Below are 7845 nucleotides of genomic sequence, written 5' to 3' on the forward strand. Positions count from 1 at the left end.
TTACATAATCCTTACCTGACAGTTATAGAATGTAGGTAATGATTTGTACCCTACCCGGGAGCAGTATGGGTTCGTGCCCCAGTCTTCCGTGAGGAGGAGGCCCAACAGCCAATAATCAATCATCCTGGTGCTGGGAGTCTGGTGCAACACACAGGTCCTGCGCTGCACCTGGTGAGAGCAGGAGTGGACCTGGTTGGCCCGGACAGGAGTCAACCCACAGAGCCTAGTCCTTCCACGCGGCAGACCTCCCAGTCCCGGCAGAGTATAGTTCGGGAGCGGCGGACTGTGTGACCCTGTCTTTCCCTAATGGGACTGATCGTGGGATGTAAGTCGGGACTTGATCACCCTGGCTGGGTCACCTGAGTGAGGGGTATGATGTTGCGAGACCCAAAACCCTGATGACCTTAAATTGGGATACATCACTGAGGATACGTCCCAGGTGGATCCCTGCAATATTTGTTTTAGTTCTGTAAAAAGGCATAGTGATGATGTGTCAAAGCATAGCTTTTGGAACAAGTAATGTGAAGTGTCCTTCAGGCAAACTAGTGTTTTTCGAGGCATACGCCTGCTCTTGAAGTAGTATAATATATATCAGTAACACATACCCATAAACAACATACAAATTGACATGATTATTACTAATCTGTAATCTATTACCTGTTGCATTGCTTTGCCACAAATTTTACTGTACACAATAATGCAACCCAATTCATATCTCCCATGGTCCCATGTGTGTGTGTGTGTGTGTGTGATATTTTGATGCACAATGATTTCGCTCAGGTGTGGGACTGGAAATATGAAGTAAGGAAGGTACTGGAGCAAACTCTTGACAATTAAAGCCTTTTTAATAAATGGGTGCAGGCAAGTAACGCGGCAACATTTCGATATTAATACATCATCAGGTCGTCAATTAACTATTGCACCCCTAATCATGGCAGACATAGAAATATGAGAACATACAGTACACCAACATACTGTACAGCACATAAGTTCCATTTTGTTGTTTGAGGGGTGCTAGCCCCTCCTATGTCCAGCTTTGAGGGTTTGTGTAAACACAAATATTGTTTTGCTACCACCACCTGACTAGTTTTGAGTGTTTGTGTACAAACACTAGAGTGTAAACACAAACATTGCATAAATCAACATTGAAGACAAAATTGAGGATGCAAATTGTGATTGGCCAGAATGAGATGATCCTCAGTGCATGGGTGTGATTTTTTTTATTAAAAAAAAGAAAATATGAAAGCAAAATCACTCCGTTTCATTAGTTGTCCATCAGTATCAAGCTCAAATCTTGACTGAACAAAACGGGTAGTACAGCAGTTCATATAACCAACCGGGCATATAAAGAAGAAAGTTAGGGGTAGCAACAAGATACTAATAATACATAGTTACAAATGTTACAAAAATGGTTCAGCAGCTAGAACCATACTGGGACTAGGAAAGGAGCACAAGACCCATGCTTATTATACAGACATTAGTAATACTACTGTCTGTATCCGGTATTTCTTCTATTTCCTATGCAGGGGTTTCCTAATTCCTATGCAACCTATGTATTTTGCACTGGTTCAGAGTATGACATGGATTATATGTACATTCAAACAATATCGATGAAAAATAATAAATATGAAACAGTCTGCCATGGATCCATATGGTACATGCGATCGGCCATATTTTGCGCGCCGTCTTATGTATTTTGAGGCATTTGTTGAGTTCTGCATCTGGTCCCATCCTTTTTTTTTTACCTCCAAATCTTTTTGCTGCAAATTGTGATCTACAACATGTTGGTTTGTGACGTGTTGTGAGCTTGTATATTGGCTTTTTTTTACAAATGTTTGTCTAGTTAGTGCTATACATTATCCCCAGACGTACAGTAGTGTCCATCAAACAAGCTATGCCAGACTTAAGAACAAACTTAAGCAACATAGACCTGTATCTTTACTATTTTGGGTGTAGGGGTATGATTCTCATGGGGTTAAAATACTCTCAATACCCTTAGCCCCTTTTAGAACCCTGTATACCTTTTTTGAGGGGCGCTAGCCCCTCCAATACATGTCTTTTTGCCGTCATATGGCAGCAAAGTCTATGTACTTTAATGTTTGTTTAGAGCACTAAATGTGACAACGTCAAGACATCATATGGCCGATATAAACACATCTTGTAACTCATTTTGTTTCATACAAACAAGCCAGGGTGGATAAAGAAAAGAAACAGTACAACTGTAAGTAACCAATGTGGAAAAAGCATCCGAAATAACTGAAGATTGAAACAGCACAATTCATAGAAGAAATTAAAATTAAAATGGTGTGCCCACACATGCTTTCATGAAACTTGGACCAGCTCAGTGGCCTTGTGGTTAGAGTGTCCGCCCTGAAACTGGGAGGTCGGGGTTCGATCCCCGGCCGGGTCATACCAAAGACTGGAAAAATGGGACCCAATGCCTCCCTGCTTGGCCCTCAGCATCAAAGGGTTGGATTGGGGGGTCAAATCTACTAATCAAATGATTCCCGAGCGCGGCACGGCTGCAGCTCACCGCTCCTTGGCTGCGGCTCACTGCTCCAAGAGATGGGTCAAATTTCGTGTTTGACAAATCGTACGACTGTTTTTTTTCTATTTCCTATGCATTTTCCTATGCATAGGATGTATCTTTAAAATCTCTGCAAGACGAGACGTTACATTTGTCCGTTGCCAGAGAGTGGGTGAATTTGAGAAGGCATTGACTTTCCCTAAACACACACACAATTCAATTTCAATTCACACATACCACACACACATAACTTACATCCCAGAGAGAGATATCTCCATTTACTCTTAGCATTACTGTAAACATGCCATGAGCGATTATCTCTATGTCTCTATTTAGCTCTATCTAGTTTGATATCAGTGGTTTTGGCATCACCAGGCTTTCCGATTGAGAAAAATGCATGGAGTTTCTCAGTGAAAGTGTATTTATGAGTGTAGATGTGAGTCATCTCATCATAGAAGGACACCAATCCCCCGTCATAGTCCAGCTTGACTGTGATCCTCTGAGGATTCCTCTGCAACGTGATGGTTTCTCCACACCCATTAGTGTACTTCCCACTTTTCTGTGTTAAACACCAGAATCCATATTCGGGTGTGACACACAGCTCCCTCTTCCTGTCAACGGTCTCTTTAGCCAAACCTATAGTCCAGTCAGGATGGTCTCCAACTTCCACCTCCCAGCTGTGTTTTCCCGAACCCAGGATCTCATGACCCAGAACAACTGGACACTTACTGAACCTCTCTGTGTTGTCAGGAAGCCGCTCCTTTTTGTCTCCATGTCTCACACTGGTCAGGTCATTAGACACACAGAGCCAGCCATTTGCTGTGTTTGGGTCCAGAACGACGGGAACGAATCTGACCCTCTCCCCCAACTTCTCACAGACCCTGAAGGACAGGTTTTCCAGGTGTTTGGAGTTCATGACTAGACTACCAGTATTCTTGAGACCTGCTGTGTATGGTCTGGTCTCTGGTTCTGCTCCGATGTAACAGGCTGCAGCTCCCATTAGCAGCTATGCTGAAATACAGAACATAATGTTGAAACACGAGTTATGGCTTGCATTTACTTATAGTGCTGCACAAGATTGAGATCTAGATTCAGACACCGAGTGCAATCTAATTTTGTGAAGAATCGTGCAGCACTAGTTGGCTGTCCAATTAATTTGAGTTAGTTACTCGTAGTCTCTCTCGTAGCCAGACAACTATTCCACAATCTCCGAATGCTATAGTCTGGAACTACACCTCCTGAAGTCCGAGTAAGGAAGCTCACGAAAATTCTTTACATTTTATTTTTTGTATTTCCTTTTCTGCTTGGCAACAAGCTATATATGCTTAGATGATTTATATTAGGATACATTTGCATGACTAAGACGAAACGGAAGTGGGGAGGAGGCTCCACTTCCGCTATATCGCTTACGCATGATAGAGCTTCTGTTGCTCTATGATGGTCCGTCATACAGTGTCCCCCTTTGCGTGGGACACTAGGGTGACCAGATCCAAACTGTTCATTTGAGGGACAGATGTATCGCTTGTGTGGGACAAGTGGGACGGATGGGACCCCGTCCCCCCATCCCACTTGTCCCACACAAGCGATACTGGAGTACCGGGTTAGCAACCTACTAGGCTACTTGAGTTGCTATTAAATGCCTTGATGTCATATTCGACCATAGGCCTATTGGCTATCATTTATAAACTCCTCTGGTGTCTCACATTTTGTTTTAAAATCGTGCTTTATTTTTATTCTATAGATATGTTCTAGTTACGTTCTTAGCTTACGCATGTTTCTTGATAAATGCATTTTACATATGTGATGTATTCCCATGTTTTTGTTCTTGCTTAATGTAAGTCGCTCTGGATAAAGAGCGTCTGCTAAATGCCTAAATTGTAAATGCTAATTATGCTACAGATGGAGAATGCATGCATGCCGTTAGCCCCATATGTGCCCTCTCCCTAGGGGCTAGCATGCTGTGTCTTTTCCAATTGAAAGATCCTATAGCGTCCCGCCCCCTTTCATGACGACGCCAGGCCCAGGAAATGAATCCCAATGCATTTTTCCCATAGACATTTCAAGACGTATTTATTTAAAGACCTTATAAGCGTCGTACAAAGCCAACTCTTGTCGTGACAAATCATGACAACAAACACAATATTTTGGACCAAACAAATAATTACAAAGAAGAAAAACAACAAAAAAAGTGTTGTAACCTGCCGTGTCTCACATTTTGTTTTAAAATCGTGCTTTATTTTTATGCTATTTTAACAGGCTTAAAAACACATCTTGCAGGAAGAGACAATGAGAGAGCTTTACAACAGAAGGCCAACTATTAGGGGACTAACTATTAGGGCATTTGAACACTGATGCTTGCCAGTCACAATGTGCAATGTGGGACAGGGTCTCAATTTGTGGGACGCCTAAAAAGTCTTGGAAATGAGGGACTGTCCCACGCAAAGAGGGACATCTGGTCACGCTTGAAAAGTCTTGGGAATGAGGGACTGTCCCAGTGTCCGGGACACTGGGACTGTCCCTCATTCCCAAGACTTTTCAAGCGTCCCACAAATTGAGACCCTGTCCCACATTGTGACAGGGTCAGTGTTCAAATGCCCTAATAGTTAGTCCCCTAATAGTTGTCTTTCTGTTGTAAAGTTCTCTCATTGTCTCTTTTCCTGCAAGATGTGTTTTTAAGCCTGTTAAAGTAGCATGAAAATATCCCCTAGGCCTAGGCCTAGGGCCTAAAAAAACAAAAGGTCTATAGCAGGGGTGCCCAAAAGGTAGATCGCGATCTACCAGTAGATCACAAAGGCTGTGCAGGTAGATCACATTACATGCCCCTAAAGAGTATTTCATTTAAATATATTGAAGAGAAAAAAACGATTAAAAAAACAAAAAACATTTCTCCCCCTCTATTTCCCATTCCAAGTGCATTTGTCTTATACTGTACAGAATGTAACACGAACTCTACTATTCCGAAGCCCCCTCGGGTACATATTTAAACTATTTTCAGCAATGGTATAATAATTGATTAATTGATCTTGCCGAGCTGGTCATTTTGAAAGTACCCCTGGCACCCCTGGTCTATAGGCTACAGTACCTAGTCAGCCACACCACCCAAAATTTGCATGATTTTAAAACTAAATGTGAGATGCCAGAGTAGGAGTTTATAAATGATAGGCAATATTAGGCCTATGGTCGAATATGACATCAAGGCATTTAATAGCAACTCAAGTAATAAGTTGCAAACCCCGTACCCCTACTACCCCAGTATCTCTTGTGTGCGCTTGTGTGGGATGGGGGACGGGTCCCCCCCATCCCACTTGTCCCACACAAGCGATACTTCTGTACCTCAAATTAACAGTTTGGATCTGGTCAGTGGTCACCCTAATGACGGAAGCATTTGAAAATTGCAAGTCTGCATCATTGCATCATAAATGCACTGGCACCCTGATAAGTAGGCTATCATTTTCACATCACTGCGTCAGTGCGTCTGCACTGCACATGATAATGAACATACAAAATGTGTGCACTTGAACCATTTCCAACAGTTCCATTTTCCAACACAATTCAAAAACATTTTACACCGTATACATGTCAAATAACTCGTGGTTCAACTTTTTTGTTGGGTCTACTCGCGTCAAAAACACCGGTCAAAACTCGCGTCTACTGCTCAATTGCGGATACGGAAACGTGCGTGCATGTAGGTCAAAACGAAATACGGAAGCCGCGGCTGTCGGCTCTTATTAAAAAAAGTGGAAAGCCTGGTGATGCGAGTGATACTATTAAAAGCTGAACACCTCATTGACCAGTCCCTTTACTCTTGTAATTGGAGAAAAATCATGCCTCATAATTACACCCTACAGCTATCTTCTAAACGTTTTTCACACATTATCAACCCTAAATGCATGAAAGAACGGCGAGAGAAGGATTACGTACCTTTCTTTGTCTGATGAATTTTCCAGTTGTGGGACGAAAACACCGGCACATGCGCACTGTGCTCCTGACTACGATTCCTGCAGATCCGGGCGTGCCAACCCCTTTATATACTCTATGGTGCCAACTATTGGCTCCGTCTTTTTGGCAAATCTAGAACTTCCTGTTTGAGAGCTAGCATATTTAAGACATCCGGTTGCTTTCAGAATAAAAGTGTAGTTAATTAAATAATTATTACATTACATTATTAGTATTATTATTACATTACAGTTATTGTGAAGACACACATTATGTTTCTGTGTAAAAATAAGTAATGAAATAACGTAAAAAAGTTATCTAAATGGATAAATGCCCAAGTCTATGCACTGGAGTGCCCAAGTCCATGCACTGGAGTGCATGGACTTTATAAAGTGGACACTGGACAACAATCCCTGCTATGTATCGACTAGTGTGACATACGCACATGTCCGGGGAGACCTCCTCTACAACACCACACTGTCCGCTAAGCAGCAGAGGTGTAAAACAAAAATTGGCACGCCATACAGCGAGGTGAAACATAAAAAAAATGTCCCATTTCCAGACTAAAGTCAACTAAAGTGGACACTGGACAAAAATCCCTGCTATGTATCTACTAGTGTGACATACGCACATGTCCGTGGAGACCTCCTCTACAACACCACACTGTCCGCTAAGCAGCAGAGGTGTAAAAATTAAATTGGCACACCATACAGCGAGGTGAAAGATACAAAAATATCCCATTTCCAGACTAAAGTCAACTAAAGTGGACACTGGACAAAAATCCCTGCTATGTATCGACTAGTGTGACATATGCACATGTCCGGGGAGACCTCCTCTACAACACCACACTGTCCGCTAAGCAGCAGAGGTGTAAAACAAAAATTGGCACGCCATACAGCGAGGTGAAAGGTCAAAAACATCCCATTTCCAGACTAAAGTTTAGTTGACTTTAGTCTGGAAATGGGACATTTTTTTATGTTTCACCTCGCTGTATGGCGTGCCAATTTTTGTTTTACACCTCTGCTGCTTAGCGGACAGTGTGGTGTTGTAGAGGAGGTCTCCACGGACATGTGCGTATGTCACACTAGTCGATACATAGCAGGGATTTTTGTCCAGTGTCCACCTTAGTTAACTTTAGTCTGGAAATGGGATATTTTTTGACCTTTCACCTCGCTGTATGGCGTGCCAATTTTTGTTTTACACCTCTGCTGCTTAGCGGACAGTGTGGTGTTGTAGAGGAGGTCTCCACGGACATGTGCGTATGTCACACTAGTCGATACATAGCAGGGATTTTTGTCCAGCGTCCACTTTATAAAGTCCATGCACTCCAGTGAATAGCATTTATCCATTTAGATAACTTTTTAATTACTTATCTTTACACA

The 7845-nt window shown here is 42.4% G+C and overlaps 1 long non-coding RNA gene across 1 annotated transcript; it reads right to left on the reverse strand.

Moving 5' to 3' along the window:
- Nucleotides 1–1109: 1109 nt before the first annotated feature.
- Nucleotides 1110–6517, reverse strand: LOC306933306. The gene is made up of 2 exons (XR_013791209.1): nucleotides 6449–6517; nucleotides 1110–3538 (listed from the first exon to the last, which is right to left on the reverse strand). It is a non-coding gene; the product is annotated as an uncharacterized lncRNA (long non-coding RNA).
- Nucleotides 6518–7845: the final 1328 nt, after the last annotated feature.

The sequence above is a fragment of the Electrona antarctica genome (assembly GCF_951216825.1).
Source record: "Electrona antarctica genome assembly, chromosome: 12".
In the NCBI taxonomy this organism is placed as follows: domain Eukaryota; kingdom Metazoa; phylum Chordata; class Actinopteri; order Myctophiformes; family Myctophidae; genus Electrona; species Electrona antarctica.